This window comes from Ranitomeya variabilis, chromosome 2, assembly GCF_051348905.1.
Source record: "Ranitomeya variabilis isolate aRanVar5 chromosome 2, aRanVar5.hap1, whole genome shotgun sequence".
Lineage (NCBI taxonomy): Eukaryota > Metazoa > Chordata > Amphibia > Anura > Dendrobatidae > Ranitomeya > Ranitomeya variabilis.
In genome coordinates this window covers 300,717,318-300,732,929 of record NC_135233.1, presented here as the reverse complement: position 1 = coordinate 300,732,929, position 15,612 = coordinate 300,717,318, and the positions used below count along the sequence as shown (strand labels likewise).

Below are 15,612 nucleotides of genomic sequence, written 5' to 3'. Positions count from 1 at the left end.
TTATCACCAAAAAGGTCTATCTTCGTCTCATCAGAGCAGATAATCTTAGTTCTCATAGTCTGGGAGTCCTTCATGTGTTTCTTTGCAAACTCTATGCAGGCTTCCATATGTCTTACACTGAGGAGAGGCTTCCGTCAGGCCACTCTGCCATAAAGGCCCAAGTGGTAGAGGGCTGCAGCGATATTTGATTTTGTGTAACTTTCTTCCATCTCCCTACTGCATCTCTGGAGCTCAGCCACAGTGATCTTGGGGTTCTTCTTTACCTCTCTCACCAAGGCTCTTCTCCCACATTTGATCAGTTTGGCTGGACAGTCAGGTCTAGGAAGTCTTCTGGTGGTCCCAAACTTCTTCCATTTAAGGAATATGGAGGCCACTGTGCTCTTAAGAACCTTGAATACTACAGAAATTCTGTTGTAACCTTGGCCAGATCTGTGCCTTGCCACAATTCTGTCTCTGAACTCCTTGGCCAGTTCCTTTGACCTCATGATTCTCATTTGGTCAGACATGCACTGTGAGCTGTGAGGTCTTATATAGACAGATGTGTGCCATTCTAAATCAAGTCCTATCAGTTTAATTAAATATAGCTGGACTCCAATAAAGGAGTAGAACCATCTCAAGGAGGATCACAAGGAAATGGACACCATGTGACTTTAATATGAGTGTCTGAGCAAAGGGTGTGAATACTTATGACCATGTGATATTTCAGTTTTTCTTTTTTATTAAATTTGCAAAAATTTCTACATTTCTGGGGGGTTTTCAGTCAAGATGGCGTGTAGAGTGTACATTAATGAGAAAAAAATGAACTTTTTTGAATTTACCATATGGCTGCAATGAATCAAAGAGTGAAAAATTTAAAGGGGTCTGAATTATTTCTGTACCCACTGTATATGTTCTCCCAGTTTCTGTGTGGGTTTCTCTGGTTTCCTCCCACACTCCAAAGACATACAGATAAGGAATTTAGATTGTGAGCCCCAATGGGGACAGGGATGATGATGTCGTTACAATATGATGGTGCTATATATGCAAAGCATTGTATTTCTTTGAAATTTCTGGAGATGCAGCCCCTAATCACAGTCCCCTATACCAGACTGGACAGATCAGCAGTTTCCCCCCTCAGGCGTAACAGCCTGGGTGTACTTTTTTAGGATGACATCCCTGGAATTCATGTCTGTCCCCCACTACAATTTTGTAGAACAGAGGGAACAGGCTACAGTGTCAGGTAAGGGACACTCTGCACAGGAATGATAGCTTTGCCTTGATAAAAGGTTTCTTGAGGACAACCACAGGCTTACTGCAATGCCTCTCTGACAGACAAGTGACCTTCTGGTCCTGAGCCAACCACATCTCCGGCAATGTCTTTGTTATAGGAACTGGAGTTGAGTCTCAGGACTGGAGCCAGGAAGACACTGCATGGCTGCTAGTTCTCTTGGCCTCTCAGTATATACCCACCCAGATGCCATATGCCTATTCATCATTGAGTGAACCTTGCAAATCTCAGCCAGACGGGGACTTTTATTCTATTAGAAGAAAAAAAAATGATCCCCTGTGGTCAGAGATCAGGTCATCTTCCCCTCACGCTGGTGTTTTATTCCGAGGACCCACGTGGTGCTGTTCCCCTGTGTTTCCTGCCAACCCTTTTCTCTTCAGTTTAATCCACACACCCAAAGCGACCCAGATCTTTAAATTCAGCAATTCTTTCTCAGGTTTCAGCAAGTCATTGGCAGCCGGGGCTATTTTTGGGACATTTTTCTCTCTCGCTCTCTCTCCCACTGTAGTGCAGATGCAGCTCAGGGAAACGCAGGGAGCATGATAAGAACCTATATGCATTGTGGACTCCTCTCTTTCCTACTGATTTCCCTCTTCCCCTCCTCTGATCACTCCACGATCCGTCTTTCCCTTCCTTGTTCAGCCGGGGGAAGCCTCTATATCAGGATCACAGGCTTCATCGCACGAATTGGTAGACAGCTGCAGCACGGTAAGGATCGCACGCTTCATAATGCAGCCTTTTCGTGTGAATGATGCGATTTTATGTGGAGAGAGCTTGTATTCTGTGTCTATGCCTTCCAAATCTATCTTTGCTGCCATGGCAGGCACAGTCAGGATCATCTGATCTCCATTTCTCTGCACTTGTAAGTAGTGCTAGGTCCCTTCATCTTGCCTGTACGAATTTCCTTTATAGGAGATAAAGACATACAAGATTTTCATGTAATGATCATTCACTACCAGTATGTAGTGGAGCTGAAGCCTTACAACTGAGATCATCTATCTATCTATCTATCTATCTATCTATCCAACCATCCATCCCCGGAAGTCCAGCACAGGCCGCTAATCATAAAGGTGTATTACGGCTATCTACATTGCATGTGCAGAGATGCTGGATTCTTCTGGCACACGAATAGTTAACGACCCTTTCTGTATCTTCCCATTCGACAAAGGGTTTCACCATGCCATGTATCATGCTCAGCTGATAGCGGAGCACATAGGTCCAGGAGGATGTGTGTGAAGTGATAAGTACATGACGCAGCACTGCGTGGTAGACACAGGACCCCGCCGATGAGCTCTGTACAGTAACCTGGTGCTACCCTACAGTCACACACTGCAAGCCTGAGGGAATGTGCCATCCCGGGCGGCAGATCAGTGCAGACGCTCATTTATACAGCAAAGATGTCCTAACACCAATGCCCCCAGGTGAAATAGGTCTTCCTTTCATTGCTCTGCAAGATGACAGCCTAATGAATCAGCAGTGTCATCAGAATTTCACATCCTTTGCCTAGCAGGGACATTCTCCTTTTCGGCTAGGCCTACTGCTCTATGGAGCTGTTCCTATACACATTACTGTGATTCCACTGAAAGAGATAAAGACAAATTTGTCAGCCCATGGAGTCAAGTGAAAGCAAAAGCTAGTCTTTAGTCAGGCTCTGTCTTCCACGAGTTCTCTTAAAGGGGCTGTCTGGGGAAGATAAAGCTTTGCCCAGAAGACTGCTAATGTAAAACATAAAAAACTCACCCACCTGGATCCAGCTCAGGCCGCTCCTTGAGCTGCACAGAAAAACAAAGCAGTGACGCTATGCAGAACCTGTGATCGGCCGCAGTGGCCAGGCTCAACGCCACCTAACCACTGCAGCCAATCAGACTGGTGAATTGTGACATCTCCGCTTTCTGTGCAGACCACTGAGCAGTCTGCATGAGATCCAACTGGGTGTTGGTAAGTCAGTGTGACTGAGTTTGTTATGTGATACATAATCAGTCCTCTGGGCAAAATGTTGTTTCGCCCGGTCTACCCCCTTTCATCTTATACTATTTCTTCTTATGCCCCTTTCATGAGCTTTTTGGCTAGATCCAATTCACTGCAGATATACAGCTTACAGCAAAATAATACCTAGATAGTGTACCAAATGTCATTAGATACAAGAGGATAAAAGTAGTATATATGTTCACTGTACTGGAGTACTGGAATCTGTACTAAGGTACATGTATGATACTACTAAAGGTTATAAACAACTTTGACATGGAATAATTATATTTACATATGTTCTTAGTTATCTTTAATTTGTGCATTTGTACTAAGTTTCAGGCTGTAATCTTCATTTCTTTAATCATTTTCAGACCCCTAATTTGCAATTTTCGGCCCGATCCAAGTTTTAGATGTTTTTCTTATCGAAGTTTCTCTTCCTGTAATATAGGCTGGATGTGAGCTCTATGTGTATCCACGGCACTTCTGTCTTTGCCGTTTTTAGTGTATCAGCGCAGGTCCAGAGCAATATTTATTTCTTCTCCTTGTGCTTTCCTCCTTGCCTATAGCATGTTTTCTCTACGTTCTTCCTTACAAGATTTTACCTTTTCCCCTCAAAACATTGACATACGAGAGGCGTTCATTAAAGACTTCCCCTGACCCAATTCCTGTGGACTGAGAGCAATGGAACTTGGCACAGTTATTAGTCCTTCTCTACATTGGTGCCACCTTGGGACACACACTTCTCTCATCTCCTTAAGCAACTCTGCACACTTCGCTTGTTGAAGTCGACAGGTTGCTCCAAAAGCCACGCTGTGAGTTCAGAAATCAGAGTCTCATTATCTGGAAAATGCTTGCCATTCAAAAATAACTTCATTGTTGGAAAGAGGTGGAAGTCAGATGGTGCGAGGTTGGGTTAATAAGGTTGATGTGGTAGAATTTCAAAGCCACAGGAGCTTCCATTTGTGCAACATGTGAGTTGTGAACTGGTCATTGTCTTGCAGAAGGCGGACAACTTTGGTGAGCATACCACGTCTCTTGGTTTTGATGGCCTCCCGCAATTTCTGCAGCAGTGAAGGATAATATGCCCCAGTGATCATGGTACCCTTTGCTAGGAAATCCATCAATACTACTCTGTGCTGGTCTCAAAATATTGTGAGCATGACCTTGCACGTGCCTTCTTTGGAGGCGGTGAGTCATGATGCTTCCATTGCATCAACTGAACTTTAGTCTCAGGATGATAGTGATGGACCCAGCTTTCATTCTGTGTGAACAGTCTGAAAAAGTCCTTCTGGTTTCCATGGTACATCGTCAATAGAGCCTGAGAGCATTCGATTCGTTCCTGCTTCTAGAAAGGTGTGAGAAGCTGGGAACCCAGCGAGCAGATACCTTATGCATGTGAAGATGATTTTGGATGATTTTTTTCCACGGACCCCACACTAATCTTAACATTTTGGGCTAGGTGGCGAATGGTTACGCAGCGATTTTCCAAAATGGCGACCTCCACTTGCTGGATGGTGTGTTCATCAACTGCAGAGTGGGGTCGCACTGGAATTGAGGATGCCAGTTCTTTACTGCATCATATGATGGGGAATCATCACCATAAACCTCTTTAATTTCATTGAACGTCTCCTTTGGTGTGCGGCCTTTCAAGTAAAGGAACTTGATGACTGCTCTGTATTCCACTGGGTCCATTATCAAACCTCACACCACTTCAGCACCTGTAAAATCAAGACCATTATCAGTTATGAGCTTCAAATTGGCACGTAACCTATAGAGACTTATAGAATTACAGATGTGTAGTTTCAGCATCCTGTGATAAATAGAAGTGGGTCAGGGGAAATCTTTAACCCCTTACCGACATCGGGCATAATAGTACACCAATGTCGGTATCCCCCCCTTTGATGTGGGCTCCGGCGGTGAGCCCATATCTTTTCCGGGACATGTCAGCTGTTTTAAACAGCTGACATGTGCCCGCAATAGCCTCAGGTGGAATCGAGATCCACCCACAGATATTAACTTGTTAAATGCCGTTGTCAAACTCTGACAGCGACATTTAAATGACACTTCTCATAATCGTGCAAGAAATACACACATCGGTGACCCCATCACGTGATCAGGGTCATCGGTTCATTGTCATGACAACCAGAGGTCTCCTGGTGACCTCTATGGTTGTCAGTGCCGGAGTACTATGAATGCCACCCAGTGGTCGGCGCCCAGAGCAAGTCAGTAATTCAGCTACATAGAAGCGAACTGATCATCGCCTCTATGTTGCAGAGCCGATTGGGCTATGGCAGCTTCTGGTCTCCTATGGAGGCTATTGACTTCAAAGGGAATTCGAAGTTAAAATTCTGCGCTGCGCTGCGCTGGGATGAATTTCAGGAGAATGTAGTCGATTCACAGTGGTTTTATTCAACACGTTTCAGGGGTCTCATGCCCCCTTCATCAGGAAACGCGTTGAATAAAACCACTGTGAATCGACTACATTCTCCTGAAATTCATTCCAGCGGCAGCGCGGAATTTTAACTACGAATTCCCTTTGAAGACAGTATTTGCTCTGGTCGCTGAAGAACTGTGGATCTGCAGCAGCCGCTATTTATATGCTCTTATCTCATCCTAACCAGGTGAGCATATTTGGTGTTTATTCTCTTCTGTGTAACGTGGATAAAGGCCCCGTCTCACATAGCGAGATCGCTAGCGAGATCGCTGCTGAGTCACAAGTTTTGTGACGCAACAGCGACCTCAGTAGCGATCTCGCTATGTTTGACACGTACCAGCGACCAGGCCCCTGCTGCGAGATCGCTGGTCGTGTCGGAATGGCCTGGACCTTTTTTTGGTCGTTGAGGTCCCGCTGATATCGCTGAATCGGTGTGTGACACGGATTCAGCGATGTCTTCACTGGTAACCAGGGTAAACATCGGGTTACTAAGCGCATGGCCGCGCTTAGTAACCCGATGTTTACCCTGGTTACCAGTGTAAAATGTAAAAAAAACAAACCGTACATACTCACCTTCGCATCCCCCGGTGTCCGCTTCCCACACTGACTGAGCGCCGTAAAGTGAAAGTGAAAGCACAGCACAGCGGTGACGTCACCGCTCTGCTGTTAGGGCCGGCGCTCAGTCAATGCAGGAAGCGGACGCCGGGGGACGCGAATGTAAGTATGTAGTGTTTGTTATTTTACATTTTACACTGGTAACCAGGGTAAACATCGGGTTACTAAGCGCGGCCCTGCGCTTAGTAACCCGATGTTTACCCTGGTTACCAGGGGACCTCGGCATCGTTGGTCGCTGGAGAGCGGTCTGTGTGACAGCTCCCCAGCGACCACACAGCGACTAAACAGCGACGCTGCAGCGATCAGCATCGTTGTCTGTATCGCTGCAGCGTCGCTGTGTGTGACGGGGCCTTAAGACCCTATTGCGCTCTTTGTCTCCCCATTTTTTTGCAATTGAGGCTATTGAAGCATGCCAAAAGTTAAAGAAAAATGTTTTTAAAAATATAAAAAAATAAAAGTTTAAATCACCTCCCTTTTGCCCCATTCAAAATAAAACAATTTAAAAAATCAAACATACACATATATATGGCATTGCCGCGTTCACAATCACTCGATCTATCCATAAAAAAAGGATTAACCTAATCGCTAAACGGCGTAGCGCTAAAATTACGCTTTTTTGGTCGCTGCGACATTGCATTAAAATGCACTACCGAACAATCAAAAGAACATATCTGCACCAAATGGTATCATTAAAAATGTCAGCTCGGCATGCAAAAAATAAGCCCTCATGTAACTGGAGTTCTCAAAAAATGGAGACGCTACGGGTAACAGAAAATGGCGCAATTTTTTTATTTTAGCAAAGTTTGGAATTTTTTTTCACCACTTAGATAAAAAAGAACCTAGACATATTTGGTGTCTATGAACTTGTAATGACCTGGAGAATCATAGTGGCAGGTTAGTTTTAGTATTTAGTGAACCTAGCAAAAAAGCCAAACAAAAAACAAGTGTGGGATTGCACTTTTTTGCAATTTCATGGCACTTGGAATTTTTTCCCCATTTTCTAGTACATGATATGATACAACTAATGATGTCATTCAAAAGTACAACTCATCCCACAAAAAATAAGCCCTCACATGGCCATATTGACAGATAAATAAAAAAGTTATGGTTCTGGGAAGAAGGGGAGTGAAAAACGAAAACGCAAAACCCAAAAAAGCTCTGGGGGTGACGGGGTTAATGAACCCCCCTCATACTCATGGATCTGTGCTATTCTTTTTATGTTCAAAAATAACCAGTATGGTTTCTGAACAAGAATAATATAACTGTCATTAGATAAACCTTTTTTCAGTAGATATTAAAGTGACGTCATTAGAGACTGCACCTTTCAAAGTGCAGGTTCTATGGTGATATGGTGATAAAATGATAAAATGATTGATTCTAGTCCCGCTCCCACCTACCCTGGCAGCAGCTGATTTAGTCATGGAAAGGTGCAGTCAGCCATGCATTTCTCCTGCAGTGAATTCTGCTCTATACTCTCATAGAGCAGAATAGACAACCCCTTTAATTATTTTATTAATGAGGTCCTGTTGCCAATTTTTTCATGTTGAACTGGATACAGGATGTAATAGGTGCTGCAGAGCAGAATAAAGTGTTTGTTTTTTTTTAACCCCTTTACCCCCAAGGGTGGTTTTGCACGTTAATGACCGGGCCAATTTTTACAATTCTGACCACTGTCCCTTTATGAGGTTATAACTCTGGAACGTTTCAACGGATCCCAGTGATTCTGACATTGTTTTCTCGTGACATATTGTACTTCATGATAGTGCTAAAATTTATTTGATATGACCTGCGTTTATTTGTGAAAAAAATGGAAATTTGGCGAAAATTTTGAAAATTTCACAATTTTCCAAATTTGAATTTTTATGCAATAAAATCACAGAGATATGTCACACACAACACTTAGTAAGTCACATTTCCCACATGTCTACTTTACATCAGCACAATTTTGGAACCAAATTTTTTTTTGTTAGGGAGTTATAAGGGTTAAAAGTTGACCAGCAATTTCTCATTTTTACAACACCATTTTTTTTTTTAGGGACCACATTTCATTTGAAGTCATTTTGAGGGGTCTATATGATAGAAAATAACCAAGTGTGGCACCATTCTAAAAACTGCACCCCTCAAGATGCTCAAAACCACATTCAAGAAGTTTATTAACCCTACAGGTGTTTCACAGGAATTTTTGGAATGTTTAAATAAAAATGAACATTTAACTTTTTTCACAAAAAATTTACTTCAGCTCCAATTTGTTTTATTTTACTAAGGGTAACAGGAGAAAATGGACCACAGAAGTTGTTGTACAATTTGTCCTGAGTACGCTGATACCCCATATGTGGGGGTAAACCACTGTTTGGGCGCATGGTAGAGATCGGAAGGGAAGGAGCACCGTTTGACTTTTCAATGCAAAATTGACAGGAATTGAGATGGGATGCCATGTTGCGTTTGGAGAGCCCCTGATGTGCCTAAACATTGAAACCCCCCACAAGTGACACCATTTTGGAAAGTAGACCCCCTAAGGAACTTATCTAGATGTGTGGTGAGCACTTTGACCCTTTAAGTGCGTCACAGAAGTTTATAATGCAGAGCCGTAAAAATAAAAAATCATATTTTTTTCACAAAAATGATCTTTTCGCCCCCAATTTTTTATTTTTCCAAGGGTAAGAGAAGAAATTGGACCCTAAAAGTTGTTGTACAATTTGTCCTGAGTACGCTGATGCCCCATATGTGGGGGTAAATCACTGTTTGGGTGCATGGGAGAGCTCGGAAGGGAAGGAGCGCCGTTTTACGTTTCAATGCAAAATTGACAGGAATTGAGATGGGATGCCATGTTGCGTTTGGAGAGCCACTGATGTGCCTAAACATTGAAACCCCCCAAGTGACACCATTTTGGAAAGTAGACCCCCTAAGGTACTCATCTAGATGTGTTGTGAGAGCTTTGAACCCCCAAGTGTTTCACTACAGTTCATAACGCAGAGCCGTGAAAATAAAAATTATTTTTTTTTCCACAAAAATTATTTTTTAGCCCCCAGTTTTGTATTTCTCCAAGGGTAACAGTTGAAATTAGACCCAAAAAGTTGTTGTCCAATTTGTCCTGAGTACGCTGATACCCCATATGTGGGGGGAACCACCGTTTGAGCGCATGGCAGAGCTCGGAAGGGAAGGAGCGTCATTTGGAATGCAGACTTAGATGGATTGGTCTGCAGGCGTCACATTGCGTTTGCAGAGCCCCTAATGTACCTAAACAGTAGAAACCCCGCACAAGTGACCCCATATTGGAAACTAGACCCCCCAAGGAACTTATCTAGATGTGTTGTGAGAACTTTGAACCCCCAAGTGTTTCACTACAGTTTATAACGCAGAGCCGTGAAAATAAAAAATCTTTTTTTTCCACAAAAATTATTTTTTAGCCCCCAGTTTTGTATTTTCCCAAGGGTAACAGGAGAAATTGGACCCAAAAAGTTGTTGTCCAATGTGTCCTGAGTACACTAATACCCCATATGTGTGTGGGGACCACCGTTTGAGCGCATGGGAGAGCTCGGAAGGGAAGGAGCACTGTTTTACTTTTGCAACGCAGAATTGGCTGGAATTGAGATCGGACGCCATTTCGCGTTTGGAGAGCCCCTGATGTGCCTAAACAGTGAAAAAAACCCAATTATAACTGAAACCCTAATCCAAACACATCCCTAACCCTAATCCCAAAGGTAAACCTAACCACACCCCTAACCCTGACACACCCCTAACTCTAATCCCAACCCTAATCCCAACCGTAAATGTAATCTGTCATGGTTCTCAATGGCAAGAGAACGTAGTAAAGCATACAAAGGACTAGCTCTTGGAAGATGGGAACTCGAGCTGACTGTGAGCTAAACCTACCGCACAACTAACAGTGGCCGGGTAGCGTGCCTACGTTTTATCCCTAGACGCCCAGCGCCAGCCGGAGGACTGACTGACCCTAGCAGAGGAAAATACAGACCTGGCTTACCTCTAGAGAAATTTTCCCCAAAAGGCAGACAGTAGCCCCCACATATATTGTCGGTGATTTCAGAGGAAATTGACATACGAAGTATGAAAATAGGTTTAGCAAATTGAGGTCCGCTTACTAGATAGTAGGAAGACAGAAAAGGGAACTACTCAGTCAGCTGAAAACCCTTTTCAAAACACCATCCTGAAATTACTTTAAGACTCTAATATCAACTCATGACACCAGAGTGGCAATTTCAGCTCACAAGAGCTTCCAGCCTCAGAAATATTCAATCACAGAGAACTGGAACAAAAATGCAAAACAAACTTAGGACTAAAAGTCCAACTTAGCTGATAGTAGTCTAGGAGCAGGAACATGCAACAGAAAGGCTTCTGGTAACATTGTTGGCCGGCATAGAAATGACTGAGGAGCAAGGTTAAATAGAAAACTCCCACATCCTGATGGAAACAGGTGAACAAAGGAGATGAAGCACACAAGTTCAGTACCACCAGTGACCACCGGGGGAGCCCAGAAACCAAATTCACAACAGTACCCCCCCCTCAAGGAGGGGGCACCGAACCCTCACCAGAACCACCAGGACGATCAGGATGAGCCCTATGAAAGGCACGGACCAAATCGGAGGCATGAACATCAGAGGCTGTCACCCAAGAATTATCCTCCTGACCGTAGCCCTTCCACTTGACCAGATACTGAAGTCTCCGTCTGGAAACACGGGAGTCCAAGATCTTCTCGACAACGTACTCCAACTCACCCTCAACCAACACCGGAGCAGGAGGCTCAACGGAAGGCACAACCGGTACCTCATACCTGCGCAACAATGACCGATGGAAAACATTATGAATAGAAAAAGATGCAGGGAGGTCCAAACGAAAGGACACAGGGTTAAGAATCTCCAATATCTTGTACGGACCGATGAACCGAGGCTTAAACTTAGGAGAAGAAACCTTCATAGGGACAAAACGAGAAGACAACCACACCAAGTCCCCAACACAAAGACGAGGACCAACACGACGACGGCGGTTGGCAAACTGCTGAGTCTTCTCCTGGGACAACTTCAAATTGTCCACCACATGCCCCCAAATCTGATGCAACCTCTCCACCACAGCATCCACTCCAGGACAATCCGAAGACTCCACCTGACCGGAAGAGAAACGAGGATGAAACCCCGAATTACAGAAGAAAGGAGAAACCAAGGTGGCAGAACTAGCCCGATTATTGAGGGCAAACTCCGCCAAGGGCAAAAAGGCAACCCAATCATCCTGATCCGCAGACACAAAACACCTCAAATAAGTCTCCAAGGTCTGATTAGTTCGCTCGGTCTGGCCATTAGTCTGAGGATGGAAAGCAGACGAAAAAGACAAATCAATGCCCATCCTAGCACAGAATGCTCGCCAAAATCTAGACACAAATTGAGTTCCCCTGTCAGAAACGATATTCTCCGGAATACCATGCAAGCGAACCACATTTTGAAAAAACAGAGGAACCAGCTCGGATGAGGAAGGCAATTTAGGCAAGGGGACCAAATGGACCATCTTAGAGAAACGGTCACACACCACCCAGATGACAGACATCTTCTGAGAAACAGGGAGATCAGAAATAAAATCCATGGAGATGTGAGTCCAAGGCCTCTTCGGAATAGGCAAAGATAATAACAATCCACTAGCCCGAGAACAACAAGGCTTGGCCCGAGCACAAACATCACAAGACTGCACAAAACCTCGCACATCTCGCGACAGGGAAGGCCACCAGAAGGACCTAGCCACCAAATCCCTGGTACCAAAGATTCCAGGATGACCAGCTAACGCAGAAGAATGGACCTCCGAGATGACTCTACTGGTCCAATCAGGTCTATCCGCCTGAAACTCCTGCAAGACCCGTCGCAAGTCTGGGGAAACAGCAGATAATATCACTCCATCCTTAAGGATACCTGTAGGTTCAGAATTACCAGGGGAATCAGGCTCAAAACTCCTAGAAAGGGCATCCGCCTTCACATTTTTAGAACCCGGTAGGTAAGAAACCACAAAATTAAACCGAGAGAAAAATAACGACCAGCGCGCCTGTCTAGGATTCAGGCGCCTGGCAGACTCAAGATAAATCAAATTCTTGTGGTCGGTCAATACCACCACCTGATGTCTAGCCCCCTCAAGCCAATGATGCCACTCCTCAAAAGCCCACTTCATAGCCAAGAGCTCCCGATTACCAATATCATAATTTCGCTCAGCGGGCGAAAATTTACGAGAAAAGAACGCGCAAGGTCTCATCACGGAGCAGTCGGAACTTTTCTGCGACAAAACCGCCCCAGCTCCGATTTCTGAAGCGTCGACCTCAACCTGAAAAGGAAGAGTAACATCAGGCTGACGCAATACAGGGGCGGAAGAAAAGCGGCGCTTAAGCTCCCGAAAGGCCTCCACAGCAGCAGGGGACCAATCAGCAACATCAGCACCCTTCTTAGTCAAATCAGTCAACGGCTTAGCAACATCAGAAAAACCAGTTATAAATCGACGATAAAAATTAGCAAAGCCCAAAAACTTCTGAAGGCTCTTAAGAGAAGAGGGTTGCGTCCAATCACAAATAGCCTGAACCTTGACAGGGTCCATCTCAATGGAAGAGGGGGAAAAAATGTACCCCAAAAACGAAATCTTTTGAACCCCAAAAACACACTTAGAACCCTTTACACACAAGGAATTAGAGCGCAAAACCTGAAAAACCCTCCTGACCTGTTGGACATGAGAGTCCCAGTCATCCGAAAAAACCAAAATATCATCCAGATACACAATCATAAATTTATCCAAATATTCACGGAAAATGTCATGCATAAAAGACTGAAAGACTGAAGGGGCATTTGAAAGACCAAAAGGCATTACTAAATACTCAAAATGGCCCTCAGGCGTATTAAATGCGGTTTTCCACTCATCCCCCTGCTTAATTCGCACTAAATTATACGCCCCACGAAGATCAATCTTAGAGAACCACTTGGCCCCCTTTATTCGAGCAAACAAATCAGTAAGCAGTGGCAAAGGATACTGATATTTAACCGTGATTTTATTCAAAAGCCGATAATCAATACACGGCCTCAAAGAGCCATCTTTTTTAGATACAAAGAAAAAACTGGCTCCTAAGGGAGATGACGAAGGACGAATATGTCCCTTTTCCAAGGACTCCTTAATATATTCCCGCATAGCAGCATGTTCAGGCACAGATAGATTAAATAAACGACCCTTTGGAAACTTACTGCCCGGAATCAGATCTATAGTACAATCGCAATCTCTGTGCGGAGGTAGTGAACCAAGTTTAGGCTCCTCAAAAACGTCACGATAATCAGATAAAAATTCCGGAATCTCAGAGAGAATAGATGACAAAATGGAAACCAAAGGTAAGTCCCCATGAGTCCCCTGACATCCCCAGCTTAACACAGACATTGCTTTCCAGTCGAGGACTGGGTTATGAGATTGCAGCCATGGCAATCCAAGCACCAACACATCATGTAGATTATACAACACAAGGAAGCGAATAATCTCCTGGTGATCCGGATTAATACGCATAGTTACTTGTGTCCAGTATTGTGGTTTATTACTAGCCAATGGCGTGGAGTCAATACCCTTCAGAGGTATAGGAACTTCCAGAGGCTCTAAATTAAACCCACAGCGTTTGGCAAAGGACCAATCCATAAGACTCAAAGCGGCGCCAGAGTCGACATAGGCGTCCGCGGTAATAGACGATAAAGAGAAAATCAGGGTCACAGATAGAATAAACTTAGACTGTAAAGTGCCAATTGAAACAGACTTATCAACCTTCTTAGTACGTTTAGAGCATGCTGATATAACATGAGTTGAATCACCACAATAGAAGCATAACCCATTTTTTCGCCTAAAATTCTGTCGTTCGCTTCTGGACAGAATTCTATCACATTGCATAATCTCTGGCGCCTTCTCAGTAGACACCGCCAAATGGTGCACAGGTTTGCGCTCCCGCAAACGCCGATCAATCTGAATGGCCATTGTCATGGACTCATTCAGACCTGTAGGCACAGGGAACCCCACCATAACATCTTTAATGGCATCAGAGAGACCCTCTCTGAAATTCGCCGCCAGGGCGCACTCATTCCACTGAGTAAGCACAGACCACTTACGAAATTTTTGGCAGTATATCTCAGCCTCATCTTGCCCCTGAGACAGGGCCATCAAGGCTTTTTCAGCCTGAATCTCTAAATGAGGTTCCTCATAAAGCAACCCCAATGCCAGGAAAAACGCATCCACATTGAGCAACGCAGGATCCCCTGGTGCCAAAGCAAATGCCCAATCCTGAGGGTCGCCCCGGAGCAAGGAAATTACAATCCTGACCTGCTGTGCAGGATCTCCAGCGGAGCGAGATCTCAGAGACAAAAATAATTTACAATTATGTTTGAAATTCTGGAAGCGAGATCTATCCCCGGAGAAAAATTCAGGTAAAGGAATTCTAGGTTCAGATATAGGAGCATGAATTACAAAATCCTGTAAACTTTGAACCTTCATAGCGAGATTATTCAAACCTGTAGCTAAACTCTGCTGATCCATTTTTATCAGGTGAAATCAGAACCATTCAAGGATTAGAAGGAGAGAGAGACGAAGGCTGCAGTAAGCAGAGATGCAAGAGAATCAACTAATGAGCAAACTCAGAAAAAAAAAAAATTCTCTGCAGACTTCTTTTCTCTCCTTTCTTCTGCCAATTATTTTAACCCTTGGCCGGCCAAACTGTCATGGTTCTTAATGGCAAGAGAACGTAGTAAAGCATACAAAGGACTAGCTCTTGGAAGATGGGAACTCGAGCTGACTGTGAGCTAAACCTACCGCACAACTAACAGTGGCCGGGTAGCGTGCCTACGTTTTATCCCTAGACGCCCAGCGCCAGCCGGAGGACTGACTGACCCTAGCAGAGGAAAATACAGACCTGGCTTACCTCTAGAGAAATTTTCCCCAAAAGGCAGACAGTAGCCCCCACATATATTGTCGGTGATTTCAGAGGAAATTGACATACGAAGTATGAAAATAGGTTTAGCAAATTGAGGTCCGCTTACTAGATAGTAGGAAGACAGAAAAGGGAACTACTCAGTCAGCTGAAAACCCTTTTCAAAACACCATCCTGAAATTACTTTAAGACTCTAATATCAACTCATGACACCAGAGTGGCAATTTCAGCTCACAAGAGCTTCCAGCCTCAGAAATATTCAATCACAGAGAACTGGAACAAAAATGCAAAACAAACTTAGGACTAAAAGTCCAACTTAGCTGATAGTAGTCTAGGAGCAGGAACATGCAACAGAAAGGCTTCTGGTAACATTGTTGGCCGGCATAGAAATGACTGAGGAGC

At 44.2% G+C, this 15,612-nt stretch overlaps 1 protein-coding gene across 1 annotated transcript in view; it reads left to right on the top strand.

The window, feature by feature from the left end:
• The first annotated feature begins 1,750 nt into the window (after positions 1–1,750).
• The window catches only part of AMMECR1 (AMMECR nuclear protein 1), a 312,508-nt gene continuing 298,646 nt past the window's right edge, over positions 1,751–15,612 (top strand). The window contains exon 1 of the mRNA XM_077285152.1: positions 1,751–1,975. The gene's annotated coding sequence lies outside the window, so the exon portion shown is untranslated. The remainder of the gene's footprint in view (positions 1,976–15,612) is intronic.